At 43.8% G+C, this 14,796-nt stretch overlaps 1 protein-coding gene across 1 annotated transcript in view; it reads left to right on the forward strand.

Moving 5' to 3' along the window:
- GALNT17 (polypeptide N-acetylgalactosaminyltransferase 17) overlaps nt 1-14,796 on the forward strand; it is a 387,132-nt gene that overhangs the window by 276,869 nt on the left and 95,467 nt on the right. The window lies entirely within an intron of this gene.

Below are 14,796 nucleotides of genomic sequence, written 5' to 3' on the forward strand. Positions count from 1 at the left end.
CAGCCAAAGAAGCTGAAAAAATTTCGCATTTACTATATATGGATGATTTGAAACTCTATGGAAAGTCAGAAATAGAAATCCAATCATTGACAAACACAGTCCGAGTATTCAGCACAGATATTTCAATGCCGTTTGGCATGGAAAAGTGCGCCACTGTATCCATAAAAAGGGGCAAAATCACTGCATGTGAGGGAATTGAAATGCCCAATGGCCAATTAATTAAATGCAAAGAAAATGAAGCCTACAAATACTTAGGCATTCTGCAGTTGGATAACATCAAGCATGGAGAAGTAAAAACTATTGTCAGGCGAAAGTACACCAACAGAGTTAAGAAAATTTTGAAATCTAAATTGAATGGTGGAAATACAATCAAGGCCATAAATACCTGGGCAATACCAGTTATAAGATACACAGCTGGTATAGTTAACTGGACACAAGCTGATTTGGACATTTTGGACCGAAAAACCAGGAAACTAATGACAATGCACTACAGTTTACATCCACGTGGTGATACTGATAGACTATATCTGCCCCGAAAATCAGGTGGCAGAGGATTATTACAAGTGAAGCAAACAGTTGAAGAAGAAAAACATGCACTGGCTGATTATTTAAAAGAAAGTCAAGAACATCTATTAATCGAAGTAAAGAACAAAAATCTACTGAATGCCCAACAGACGAAACAAGAATACAGAAAAGATGTGATAAAATCAAGAATGGAGAGTTGGCAGAAGAAAGCACTGCATGGCCAATTTCTGGAAAAAATAAAAGATAAATTGGACAGTGAACAAACTTGGTTATGGTTAACAACAGGTAGATTAAAGAAAGAAACAGAGTCACTAATCCTGGCTGCGCAAGAACAAGCTATCCACACAAATGCCATTAAGGCCAAAGTCGAAAAATCCTCTGATGATGCCAAATGCAGACTTTGCAAAGAAGCTGATGAAACTGTTGATCACATACTCAGCTGCTGTAAAAAAATCGTGCAGACTGATTATAAATTGCGGCACAATTCAGTAGCACAAATGATCCATTGGAATTTGTGCAAAAATTATAATATTAAAACAGCAACAAACTGGTGGGAATATCAGCCTGAAAAAGTCACCGAAAATCAGATGGTCAAGATCTTGTGGGACTTCCGTATACAAACGGACAAAATACTGGCGCATAATACACCAGACATCACACTGGTTGAGAAAAATAAGGTCACAATCATAGACATCGCAATACCAGGTGATAGCTGGGTTGCCGAGAAGGAACATGAAAAAATCACAAAATACCAGGACTTAAAAATCGAAATTCAATGACTATGGCACAAACCAGCAGTGGTAATTCCAGTGGTAATTGGCACACGGGGTGCTATTCCAAAAGCACTGGAATTACATTTAAAACAGTTAAAAATTGACAAAATCACCATCAGTCAAATGCAAAAAGCTTGGATCTGCACGCATATTACGAAAATACGTTACGACGTCCTAGGCCCCTGGGTGGGGCCCGACTAGTAACCAATGCCAAATCCGGCGAAACAACTGTCCGCTGTGATACAATTGAATAATAATTATTTCCACAGTCCTGGGAAAAATGCATTGGGTTGAAGATGTATGGAGATTCAGGTCATGGTGTCCCAAAGGTGCTTTTCAAAAGGCAACTGAACTTTCTTGGTGTTTTTCTTTCTTTCTTGAAAACATTTTGCTTCTCATCTAAGAAGCTTCTTCGGTCACTTCAGTTCAGTAACAGAACTGAAGAAGCTTCTTGGATGAGAAGCGAAATGTTTTCAAGGGGGGAAAAAACAAGGAAGTTCAGCTGCCTTTTGAAAAGCATCTTTGGGATGTTTGGTTGAAGCTGTTCCTGAAAAGTTTCACATGTTCTAATCAGTGGTAGGATTCTTTTTTTTTTTACCTACCGGTTCTGTGGGCGTGGCTTGATGGGCGTAGCAGGGGAAGGATACTGCAAAATCCCCATTCCCTCCCAATCAGCTGGGACTCAGGAGGCAGAGAATAGATGGGAGCGGGGCCAGTCAGAGGTGGTATTTACCGATTCTCCAAACTACTCAAATTTTCCTCTACCGGTTCTCCAGTACTGGTCAGAACCTGCTGAATTACCACCTCTGGTTCTAATCTAGACCACTGGATAGTTCTCTCTAGTAATATCTGAGCTTCCTGAGATTAGATTGCAGAGTTTCGTGATCTCACCAACTTTAATCCATGCAGATTTCAACTCTCAGAATTCCTCCAGTCAACATTCTCTTCTCGTGCCCCTCTCTACTCTTTGCATCAGTAGTGGGATGCAACCAGTTTAACAACCGGTTCAGTGAGCACACGCGCACAGCGTTCAAAAACTGCCCATTCTAAGCTTAAAAACTTACCTTCTTTGTTAGTGCCAGTGAGTAAAACAGCTGACGCGAGGCAATCCGCTGTGCCATGCAAATCAGGTGAGCTAAAAAAAAAACTTGGAAATATACGACAGGAAAGGGCAGGGGCGGGTGGGAGGGGCCAGCTGCTCACCAGAACAACCGATTCACCCAAACTGGTCCGAACCGGCTGAATCACACCCTGCTTTGCATTTGACCCTGAGGTTTAATGTTGCAGTGTTATGCTTTTGCATCATTGCTATCGACACAATTTTGGGAGCTTGGTTAGTTGACGAGCAGGCAAAGGTCAAGTCTTCCTTTCTTCCTCTTTGCCTAGAGTAGCTTTCAATTTTGACCCTGGATGGATGGCCTAAGAATGCCTACAGAACCCAATTTTTCTTTTAAGAGCAGCCAATACCGTAATACAATCGTTGCTTATAGGAAGCCTGAAAAGAATTCACAAAGAGGGACCACATAATTGGGACACTGCAACCAACTCATATACAAGGAAAGATCATAGGAAACACTTGGTCAACATTGACATAATGTTGAGCAGTTGCTAAAGGAGTGTTAGGTGCTTTTCCAAGAGGCAATTGGACTTTCTGGTTTTTCTTTTGAAGACGTTTCACTTCTCATCCAAGAAGCTTCTTTAGCTCTGATTGAATGGTGAGGAATGGAAGGATTTACATTTATGTTTGTAATCCATTCCCCAACATCCAGTCAGAGCTGAAGAAGCTTCTTGGATGAGAAGCAAAACGTCTTCAAAGAAAAACCAGAAAGTTCAGTTGCCTCTTGAAAAAACACCTTTGGGACAACCATGACCTGGATGACTGAGAATCTCCATAGATGAGTGGTCATTAAACAGGGACCGCTAATATATTCCTGAAACATTTTTGACATTTGTTGATCAATAGTAAGAGGTGTAAGGGGATGACATATCACACCTTGTCTCTCGAGTCTGAGAACCTAAAGAGAGAGATGCTTTGTTCATATCACTGTTCTTACTCATTTGTTGATGAACAAGCTGATACAAAACATAATAGCCCATAAACAAAATATCATAAAATAATGCAACATAGCAATAGCATGTAGACTTATATATCATTTTACAGTGCTTTACAGTCCTCTCTAAGGGGTTTACAGAGTCAGCCTATTGCCCCCAACAATCTGGGTCCTCATTTTACCCACCTCGGAAGGATGGAAGGCTGAGTCAACCCTGAACTTGGTGAGATTTGAACTGCCAAATTTCAGGCAGCTGGTAGTCAGTAGAAGAAGCCCGCAGTACTGCACTCTAACCACTGCACCACCGTAATCATGATTGGAAGGTTGAATTCCCAGAAAAGAAAGTTGGAGTATGCAAAATTATCTGCAAGTATTGCGGGCCAAATTAGCAAAAATGGCCATGGCAAATTGTCATAAATCCAATGCAGTGGGCAGAATAGCACTGTGATTGCTGAATTGGTGATGTGAATACTATATATGAGTCCAAATCCCTATTCATCCATAAACTTCAATAATAAAATGAGACCGAGCTACATCTTAATATAGATTTGCTGAGAAGATAAATGTGGGAAGATGGGCAAGGAGAGAATGATCTTAATCACTCTGAGAGGGGAGCATTAAATCTGAATCAAGTAGAAGAGGCAGCTCAACCCTGTGATCAGCAGCCTTAGGAGGCTTCTTTCAAGTGAAGAATTGAAATAGAACTCTGCATTCGAAGTTTTGCACTTGGGTGGAAAATTTCAGAAAAGCAAAGGCAGAGTTTAATTCAGGGGTGTCAAACTCAATTACATTGAGGGCCACATCAGGGCCGTGGTTGACCTTGGGGAGCCGGGTGGGCATTGAGGTTGGGGGGGAACATGGGCCAGTCCTGGAGTCTGGGGAAGGCTCTGATAAGGGCTCTGTATTAGAGGCAGAGAGGGGGACAGAGTCGTATGCCAGTTATTGGTTGCCTTCAGAGTCAGACATCAGTGAGGCAGACGAACAGCTGGAGCCTCTTCCCAGTGTGTGCATTTGCAGAGTTGCAAGACGAAAGGAACAACTAAAGAACAGGGGTCTATTTGGAAGTAAGGCCAGACCATGAATGGCCCCTCCCAGAGGAAATAAAAGAGGAGCGAAATGGGAGTGGAGTTTGCAGGAGACAATTAGTTCGCTTAATTGGTTCATGACTCTCCGAGACTCCTTGCCAAGTTTTGCAGATATCGGCCTGTCAGCTCTCCAAGCCAGATAAGGTCTGTGACTGTAAATCCTCCTTTGCTGGATGTGAATGAGCAGAATTCAAAGTAAATTAATAAAAGGGTTTTTTGTCGAGGCAAGGAGTTTGTTTCATGCTCTTGGGAAGCCTTGGTCAGAACAGGAGTGGCTGATTGGGTAGGCATGGCCAGCCTGACATTACTCACTGGGCATTGCTCGATGTTTCCTCTTCTCATTGGCCAAAGTGACGCAGGCTGGTCCCTTACATTTTTCAGGATGGCGCCACAGGCCGGATCTGACCCGCGGGCCTTGAGTTTGTCACCCCTGTTCTAGATGATGTAATCGGAGGATGAGCTCTGTGGCCCCACTGAAAATCTTTTGCATAGACTCCGATCCCGGTGGCAAGGGATGATGGGATTGGTCATCCAAAACATCTGGAGAGCAATCTTGGCTTTTGAATGGAAGATGTGGGCTTTTATATCATAGCTCTGAATGCCTGTTCTGAAATTAGTGCCAAAATGCACTTTTCTTCTAATATGAATTACGAAGGAAAGGAAGAGACTCACAGAGTAATTGGTCTCTGCGCCCGGTACATTTTCTCTCTCCTGCCCTCCCTCCTGGCTTTTATTAAACTCATATGTCTCCAAATGTTCAAAAGGTGATTAATTGCTGATTTCCAACTGGGTGCAAAGCTGGAGAAGGTTACATGTGTCCCTTTTCCTCTCGCTTTGTCCCCCACCCCTGAGCTGCAGGCTGAGATAAGTAGCTCTGTGGGACTCTGTGTGTGTATGTAGGGAGAAATAATACATACACAAACAGACACAGACACACACAAACATCTCTCAGACGACAGGAGGCATATGTTCCCTGCCTTGTCACGCAACTGAATGCTGAGATCAAGGAAGAGATAGTTTGGAAAAGAAAATGTCCTCTGGTTTTCTTACATGCTATCTAAGGCTAGATGTGAACTGCCAAACTGAATATTATACACGTTAAGAAATATAAATACTACAAGTGAAAAAGAAGAGAATATGATGGGGAAAAAGAAATGGGAAAGGTAGAATGCATTGGGGTTGTTCTTAAGTTGACACCCCATCTTTGGATGTCAAGCTAGCTTGAAACAATAAATACAATAAAACTGCCCGATAACATCATGTAAGGACAGTTAAAACCAAGTTAGTTAAAATAAGCTCCATTATGGTAAGCTTATTGGAACGCGGTGGCTCAGTGGCTAAGTCACTGAGCTTGTCGATCAGAAAGTTTGGCAGTTCAGCAGTTCGAATCCCTAGTGCCATGTAATGGAGTGAGCTCCTGTTACTTATCCCAGCTTCTGCCAACCTAGCAGTTCAAAAGCTTGTGAAAATGCAAGTAGAAAAATAGGGACCACCTTTGGTGGGAAGGTAACAGCGTTCCATGCGCCTTTGGCATTTAATCATGCCAGCCACATGATCATGGAGACGTCTTCGGACAGTGCTGGCTTTTCAGCTTTGAAACAGAGATGAGCACCGCCCCCTAGAGTCAGGAACGACTAACACATATTTGTAAGGGGAACCTTTACCTTATGGTAAGCTTAGTGAAAAGCCTGTGTTTTTGCCATCTTCCCATACGCTGGCAGAGAAGGGGCTCAATATTATCCCTCTCCCCCTCCTCCCTCAAATATTGGAAGACTGCTATCGTGTCTCCCCTGGTCCTTCTCTTCACTAGACTAGCCATGTCCAGTTCTTGCAACTGTTCTTCTACTAACACTTCACGTGATCACTAATGCCTCACGTGATCAACCCCCAAAAACTTATTTTATGTCTCCATGCTGGTTCTTCATCTTCCTGAGCATTTGTATCCTTACAAAGGGTGATAGCATCAGGGACGTTAAGTGGAAGTAAGGCTAGGAAACACATTTTGATCTGAAACTTGTTTTGCAATATCTTGTGTCCCTCAGCGCTGTTTATTGCACTACGTAGTAGAAAATTGGACCTCTGAGCCTGCTTTGAATTATCTAGGCCACCAATGGGCCCAGCTTTCTCTTTTTGTTTTCTGTTGAGAATTGCAATTCTCGGAAAATATCCGTAAGGAGCAATGGAAGGCTGGGCTTAAGCAAAAAAAAAAAAAAAAGGGTGGAGCCAGTAGTGAGATGCTGCCAGTTTAACAACTGGTTCAGTGAGCGTGCACTTTGCACACACACGCACACTATGCGTGCCTAAAGTGCTTGTGCGCAGTGCTGAAAATGGAGCATTTAGAAGCTCAACTGCTTAGCTTCCAAGTCAGCAAAGGTAAGTGAAACAACTGGGTATGGGGGAATCAACTGTGCCATGCCATTGAGATGAGCTAGAAAGTTGGAAATAAAGAACAGGATAGGGTGGGAGTGGGTGGGTGGGTGGGGCCAGCTGATCGTTGGACCTACCAGTTCATTCAAACCAGCCCAAACCGGCTGAATACCACTCTGGGTGGAGCCAAAAATGCTCCTGATTCTTCTGATATCCCTTTTCCCTCTGCTGTTTTGTGACCTCCTTTGATTCTTTTCCTTCTTTCCTCCACCTCTTCCTTCATAAAGAATGGAATGGACTGGAGTTTTTTTTGCCAAGATTGGGAGATGCAGAGGTGGGTTGGGCAGCAAGTCAGATTCAAAGGCTACATTGTTCTTTGGCATGTACAATGACCTGCAACCCATCTTTTCCTAGAATTGCACTGAAGCTGCAAAGATCAGCTGTAAAACCCCAGGGGGGGGGGAATACCTCTGTTTTATAGAGCTGCATACAAGCGTGACCTGAGCACCTCAATGCAGGTAGTTCTCAACTTACAACCGTTCATTTAGCGACCAGTCAAAGCCACAAGGGCACTGAAAAAAAATGACTTATGATTTTTTTTTCACACTTATGTCTGTTGCAGCATCTCCATGGTCACATCATCAAAATCCAGACACGTAGCAACAAGCTCACGTTATGACGGTTGCAATGTTCTGGGGTCCAAGGTGGCGCAGTGGTTGCAATGTTCTTAGAGCCAAGGTGGTGCAGTGGTTAAATGCAGCACTGCAGGCTACTGCTAGATCAGCAGGTCAGCGGTTCAAATCTCACCGGCTCAGGGTTGACTCAGCCTTCCATCCTTCCGAGGTGGGTAAAATGAGGACCCAGATTGTTGGGGGCAATATGCTGACTCTCTGTAAACCGCTTAGAGAGGCCTGAAAGGCCTATGAAGCGGTATATAAGTCTACTGCTATTGCTATTGTCCCCTTTTGCAACCTTCTGGCAAGCAAAGTCAATAGGGAAGCCAGATTCACTTAACAACCATGTGACTTAACAACTACAGTGATTCACTTAACAATTGTGGTTACAAAAAGGTCGTAAAACGGGGCCAACATCGCTTAACAGCTGTCTTGCTTAACAACAGAAATTTGGGACTCAATTGTGGTCATAAGTCAAGGGCTACATGTATGATACAAAGCACTTTTTTTTTGACATTGAATCCAAAATGCTGCATAGACCTAAGGCTGAAGAATTTTGATTATTTTTAGACTAGACTAGAATAATTTTACTGTCACTTGGAATGTACACTAATTGGCATACATTTAAATGAAATTTTGTTGCCACCCCCAATGTACACTACATAAACATGACAAAATAAATAAAAATAAATAAATAAATAAATAATACAAAATCAGGAAATTTCTCCTCAGTTCTAAGTTGCTTCTCTCCTTGATTAGTTTCCACCCATTGCTTCTTGTTCTACCCTCAGGTGCCTTGGAGAATAGTTTGACTCTCTCTTCTTTGTGGCAGCCCCTGAGATATTGGAAGACTGCTATCATGTCTCCCCTAGTCCTTCTTTTCATTAAACTAGACATACCCAGTTCCTGCAACTGTTCTTCATATGTTTTAGTCCCCAGTCCCCTAATCATCTCTGTTGCTCTTCTCTGCATTCTTTCTAGAGTCTCCACATCTTTTCTACATCGTGGTGACCAAAACTGAATGCAGTATTCCAAGTGTGGTCTTACCAAGGCATTATAAAGTGGTATTAACACTTCACGTGATCTTGATTCTATCCCTCTGTTTATGCAGCCTAGAACTGTGTTGGCTTTTTTCGCAGCTGCTGCACACGGCTGGCTCATATTTAAATGGTTGTCCACTGGGACTCCAAGATCCCTTTCACAGTTACTACTACTGAGCAAGGTACCACCTATACTGTACCTGTGGATTTCGTTTTTCTTGCCTAAATGTAGAACCTTACTCTTTTCACCATTGAATTTCATTTTATTAGATAGTGCCCAATGTTCAAGTTTGTCAAGATCCTTCTGTATCTTAAGCCTGTCTTCTGGAGTGTTGGCTATTTCTGCCAGTTTGGTGTCATCTGCAAATTTGATGAGTTCTCCATTTATTCCCTCATCCAAATCATTGATGAAGATGTTGAAGAGTACTGGGCCTAAAACAGAGCCTTGGGGTACTCCACTGCATACTTCCCTACATGTAGATTCAGTTCCATTGAGGACTACATGTTGAGTGCGATTGGTCAGCCAGTTACGAATCCATCTGGTGGTGATGCTGTCTAATTCATATTCTTCTACTTTATCTAGTAGTAGGTTATGGTCTACCTTATCAAATGCCTTACTGAAGTCCAAGTAAACTATATCGACGGCATTCCTCTGGTCCACTAATTTTGTCACATTATCAAAGAATGCAATAAGATTAGTCTGGCATGATCTGTTTTTGACAAACCCTGCTGTCCGCAACAGAGGCGTCTCACGTTTATGTCCGCCATAGACATGAGATGCCTCTGTCGGACACAGCGGCAGGGACAGAGGAGGCGGGGGGGGCGAGGCGGCGGATTGGGGCAGTGGCAAGAAGCAGCGTCCCCGCCGCTGTCCCCGCCAAAGGCGTCTCGCGTTTATGTCCGCCATAGATGTGAGATGCCTCTGTCGGACACAGCGGTGGGGATGGAGGAGGCGGGGGGCGAGGCAGCAGCCGGCGAAGAAAGGGGAGAGGAGGAGGAGGAAAGGGAGAGGGGAGCATGATGGGGCTCCCGGTGGTGGAGAGAGGAGAAAGGGAGTGGGAGCACAGCAGGCAAAAGAAAGAAAGCGCCAGCCCACCAGCAGAGGCGGCTGCCCCTCTCTTCTCAAACAAGGCTGCCCTCCCTGCCTCTCCCCCTTCCCCCTCTTCTCAAACAAATTCTCTCTCAAATTGAGAGAGTTTGTTTGAGTGAAGTGAAGAAACAAACACATGCGCACACACACACACACACACACAGACAAATTACTTACAATAAAAAATTACTTACAAATTACAATAATTTTGAATTCCTCCCCCTCCCTCTGTCCGGCCCACATACCTTTTCGAGCTGTGTCACAGAGGATTTCAACTCTCCTCTTGTCTGCCACGATGAAAATGTAAAAATGTAAAAAGAAAAAGGCAACAGCAGCTGCTGCGAGAGCCTCCAATGGATGACTCTGCTTAACTGTTTAAAAAAGCCTCTAAAAAAAGTGCCCTCTGCAGGAGGAAGCGAGAGAACCACGTGCCTCCTTTGCATAAGGAATTTTTCGCCTTTTAACCCTTGCTTAACTCTGCTCAAGTGATCATAAAGATAGAGTAAAGGAGGCACGTGGTTCTCTCACCTCCTCCTGCAGTTAAGCACTAAGCAGAGTCATCCACTGTGACTCTGGCAGCAACTACCTCAGACTTTTTCCTTTTAATTTTTATTTTTATTTTCAGGATGACAGTGGTGAGGCCCTGCCTCCCCTGACTGCACGTCCCTGTTTGAAACCTCCTCCTAGTGGGGAGAAACATAAGCAGATCATAAAGTGGGTGTGTGGGATCTCTAAGAACGTTTCAAGCTCTAAGCACATAGTGCTTATAAGCAGTATTCTGAATGACAGGAAGTGAGCTTCCTATAATCTCCTTGGCTGTCCTTCACTCTCTGTAGGGACTTTCTATCTGAGGCATTGCTGCCACCAAACAAAACAGTGATGCAGTTTGTTATAACACCTTCAATCGTGCCTCTGTAAAAAGTGGCCAGGAGAGAAAGAGAAAGATGTGCTCTCCACATCCGACGCAGGAAATGCAGATTAACATTAATGCAAGGGCTGCTTACAACCCTGAAGCTATAAATTTCTCACCCTTGATCTAGATTTTCAGCATGAAGCCAATAAGGAGGTTTTCATCTTGCTTGGAAACTGGTCGATCTTTTTGCAGCTTGATCTTGGCTTGTGCCAGAACCGAACTTTAGAAAATACATGGTCAAATGCATCTTGACTTCTGGGAGAGCAATATTCAAATATGGTTTATAAACAAGCTGAGGATCTAAAGAGCTTGAAAGCTTCTTCATATAGAAAAACATAATAATTTTAGCAGTAAGCATTAGATTGAAAGGCTTCTGTTTCATCCTTTGCTTTCTTTCTTTTTTCCTTTTTTAAGCTCTTAAGGCTTGTTAAACTCCTGCAGAATTGAGGGTGGAAGAGACACTTAATCTAACGGGCTCTTTTTTATGCAATCTCTCCCGTTTTTAATTAGTTTCTCAGATACCTAAACTGTTGGTGGGAGTAAGAAAAGAAAGCCCATTTGAAACAGACAATTAAGCTAGGTTATCGGAGCACAGCAACAAGGATTTATACATCCAGTGTGTTTTTGCAAATGTGAGTGCGTGTGGGAGAGATGTGGCATTAAGCATCAAAGTCTTAATAGAATTTCTTTCCTTTCAATTCCCCACCTCCTTCCTTGTGATGGTGAGACTTTGAATCAAGGGCAATGAAAATGATAATAAAACTTAGCTCTTCTCCTCTGCCTCCTCCCACCCACCCAGGGGTGGGTTTCTCGCCCGTTCCAACCGGTTTGGTTGGAACGGGGCCGGTGGTGTCCTCGTGCACGCGCGCGGTGCACGCATGCGTACTAGCATCTGTGCGATGCTCCAGCTGCTCCTGGAGGATCACGCAGGCGCTGTATGCGTCCTGCGGATGCGTGGAAGCGCAGAACTCGTCAAAACTGGGTAAGGAGCGCGGACGGGTGGGCCCTTCGCTGTTCCCGGAAGTTACTTACTTCCGGGTTTGCCGACCAACCGGTTCGCAGGGACCGCCGTGAACCGGTTGAAACCCACCCCTGCACCCACCCCATCTCTCCTCTGTTTAAAATAGATACCTGCTTTGAGTCTGACTCAGACCCTTTTGTGAAAGGTCTAATCTAAGGGGCTGGCACAAAGAAGAGAGGGCCAACATATTCTCCAAAGCACCTGAAGTCAGGACAGGAAGCAATGGATGGAAATGAATCAAGGAGAGAAGCAACCTAGAATTAAGGAGAATTTTCCTGGCAGTGAGAACAATTAACCAGCGGAATGACTTGCCTCCAGAAGTTGTGGGTGTTCCAACACTGGAGGTTTTTAAAAAGAGACTGGACAACCATTTGTCTGAAATGGTATTGAATTTCCTGCTTGAGCAGGGAGTTGGACTAGAAGACCTCAAAGGTCCCTTCCAACCCTGTTATTCTGTTAATGAGAAATGGAGGAAGGTGCACAATATTTTGCGCTGGTGGGTTTATTTTGATCTGGACTTTCTATCACTTAGAAGAAAGTTTGCAGAGCCTCTCTTTAGCTCAGTGTTGCGGCCTAGCGCAGCAGGTCACAGCTGAATAAATTGCTTCAGGCGAGGGAAGCCATAGAGACCAGAGGGGAGTGGTGGCATGTGAACGGAGATTCAGGGCAAGGCTGGAGTGGGGGAATGGCACATTCCCCAACCAGGCTGAGGAGAATGGTGAGTGGGCAGATGCTCCGGAGCAAAGCCAGAGCCAGGTAATGGCACATCCTTGTGCCCTGAAACCAGGCGAAGGGCAAGCAGGAGGCATGCTAACCATTGGTGAACAGAGCAGATGAGGCACGGAGACAAAGTGCAGAGATTAGCTGGGCCGTGTGGGAAAGGCAATGTCAGGGTTCCAAATTGCATCCAAAAGTAAACCAGAGTCCGAGGCAAAGTATTGCTCAAAGTTTCAATTTATTAAAAGAGCCAGGTTGGCACATCTGGGAAAACCCGAATCTGAAAGTTTCCCGGTTTTCCCCAACCAGTTGAAAGTTCAAGATCTTGCCCCCACACCCACAAATCCATCACATGATCCAATCTCCCATGGCCATCCTGGCAGTTCCACCCACCCAGTTCCGGTCAGGTGCAGAGGTGCAGAGACAAAGGATGACCTTGGCTTTCTAGAAAGAATTTTGTTATGGCTACATAGCATCTCACTCCATACAATCCCCCCTCCGATTTTCCCACAATAGAAAATGCATAGTAGAATAATTGAAAGTGTGGCAGGCCAAAGACCCACAATAAAAAATAGCTGCAGGCCTGACAGGCAAGATATATAGGGTGGGCTGGGCTGGGCCAGCCGGCGGTGCGATTTGCCGGTTCTCTGAACTGCACAGAATCATTACTACCAGTTCAGTAGAACTAGTCTGATCCGGCTGAATACCAGCTCTGAGCAAAACATCTTCAAAGCAAAACCAGAAAGTCCCATTGCCTCTTGAGAAAAAAAAAAGGCATCTTTGGGACAACCATGACCTGGATGATTGAGAATCTCCATAGACAAGGACCCAAAATGAATGTTTACATTATAAACATTCAAAAAGTGCTCCAACGTGCTACACGGTGCTCTATAAGCCTAAAAGGTATTGTGATTGCTACTCTTTTTTGTGTTTTTTTAGTCTCGGTTAGACACCTTCTCGTGCTTAAAATTCTCAATAAAGCTGTATTAAACCGAAAGCAAGTATCGTTCCCCTTTTATCTTACTTTTTCCTCGTAATCACAAATAATGGAGCTGTTCAAGAACCAGGCGTTTTCAACATTATTATCTTTCGGAGATGAATTGCACCAGCTAAATGGTTGTTAGCCATTACAACTTATAAACAGTGAAGCGGAATTCTTAAATAGCACACGGCGGAGTTTGGGAAATGAGTCAAGGGTTTTTATATTTCTCTCTGAAGCTAAGCTCCAGATTTGTATCCACGAACATATTTCTCAAATATATTAGCGGCACCGAATGAAGCCCTCTGATCCCAAAGGGAAAATAAAATAAAAACATGGATTGAAAAAAAAGTCCTTTGTACAGCTAGTCCTCGAGTTACAACCGCTCGCTTAGTGACTCATTGGTGTTATGACAAACCTCTGTAACTATGAAAAAGACCTTGAAAACACCAAGATAGATGTCATTCTTACTAAGTAGACCAGATAGGAAACCCTATCAGATAAGCTAATTCTACATCATTGTAAAGCCACATTAAAAAAATTTGAAGTTTGAAGTTTGAAGTTTGAAAGAAAAATTAATACAATACATTACAATAGCAGAGTTGGAAGGGACCTTGGAGGTCTTCTAGTCCAACCCCCTGCCTAGGCAGGAAACCCTCTACCATTTCAGACAAATGGCTATCCAACACCTTCTTAAAGACTTCCAGTGTTGGGGCATTCACAACCTCTGGAGGCAAGCTGTTCCACTGATTAATGGTTTTAACTGTCAGGAAATTTCTCCTCAGTTCTAAGTTGCTTCTCTCCTTGATTAGTTTCCACCCATTGCTTCTTGCTCTACCCTCAAGGTTCTCCCACAAGTCTCCTATACAGCTTAAGAAACTAGGGAGGGTGTCTTCTGAGTCCCCTGCCCTGCCCTTTATCCAGCTCTGGGCTCTGCTGTCTCTTATCTGACTTCCCTTAGGCAGAATAGCAGAATAACAGAGTTGAAAGAGATCTGGGAGTTCTTCTAGTCCAACCCCCTGGTCAGACAGGAAACCCTACACTATTTCACGCAAGTTGTTGTCCAATCACTTTTGAAAAACCTCCAGTGTTGGAGCACCCACAACTTCTGGAGGCAAGTCATTCCACTGGTTTATTCTTCTCACTGTCAGGAAATTTCTCCTTAGTTTTACGTTGTTCTAGGTCTCCTTAGTTCTAAACAGCATATATTTGCCCTGTCTGCCAAGGTCTTTCTCATATACCATTACAATAACTGTATTCAATATAAATTCCGGATGAACTGGTTTGTCCTTAAAATCTGAAAATAATAAAGAACCTACCTGAATTAATACGGTTACTGCTTTTAGGGGACGTGGTGGCTCAATGGCTAAGACACTGAGCTTGTTGAACAGAAGGTTGGCGGTTCAAATCCCTAGTGCCACGTAACTGAGTGAGCTCCCGTTACGTGTCCCAGCTTCTGCCAACCTAGCAGTTCAAAAGCACGTAAAAATGCAAAGGAAGCACCTTTGGTGGGAAGGTAACAGCGTTCTGTACGCCTTCGGCATTTAGTCATGCTGGCCAC

The sequence above is a fragment of the Thamnophis elegans genome, chromosome 4 (assembly GCF_009769535.1).
Source record: "Thamnophis elegans isolate rThaEle1 chromosome 4, rThaEle1.pri, whole genome shotgun sequence".
NCBI lineage: Eukaryota > Metazoa > Chordata > Lepidosauria > Squamata > Colubridae > Thamnophis > Thamnophis elegans.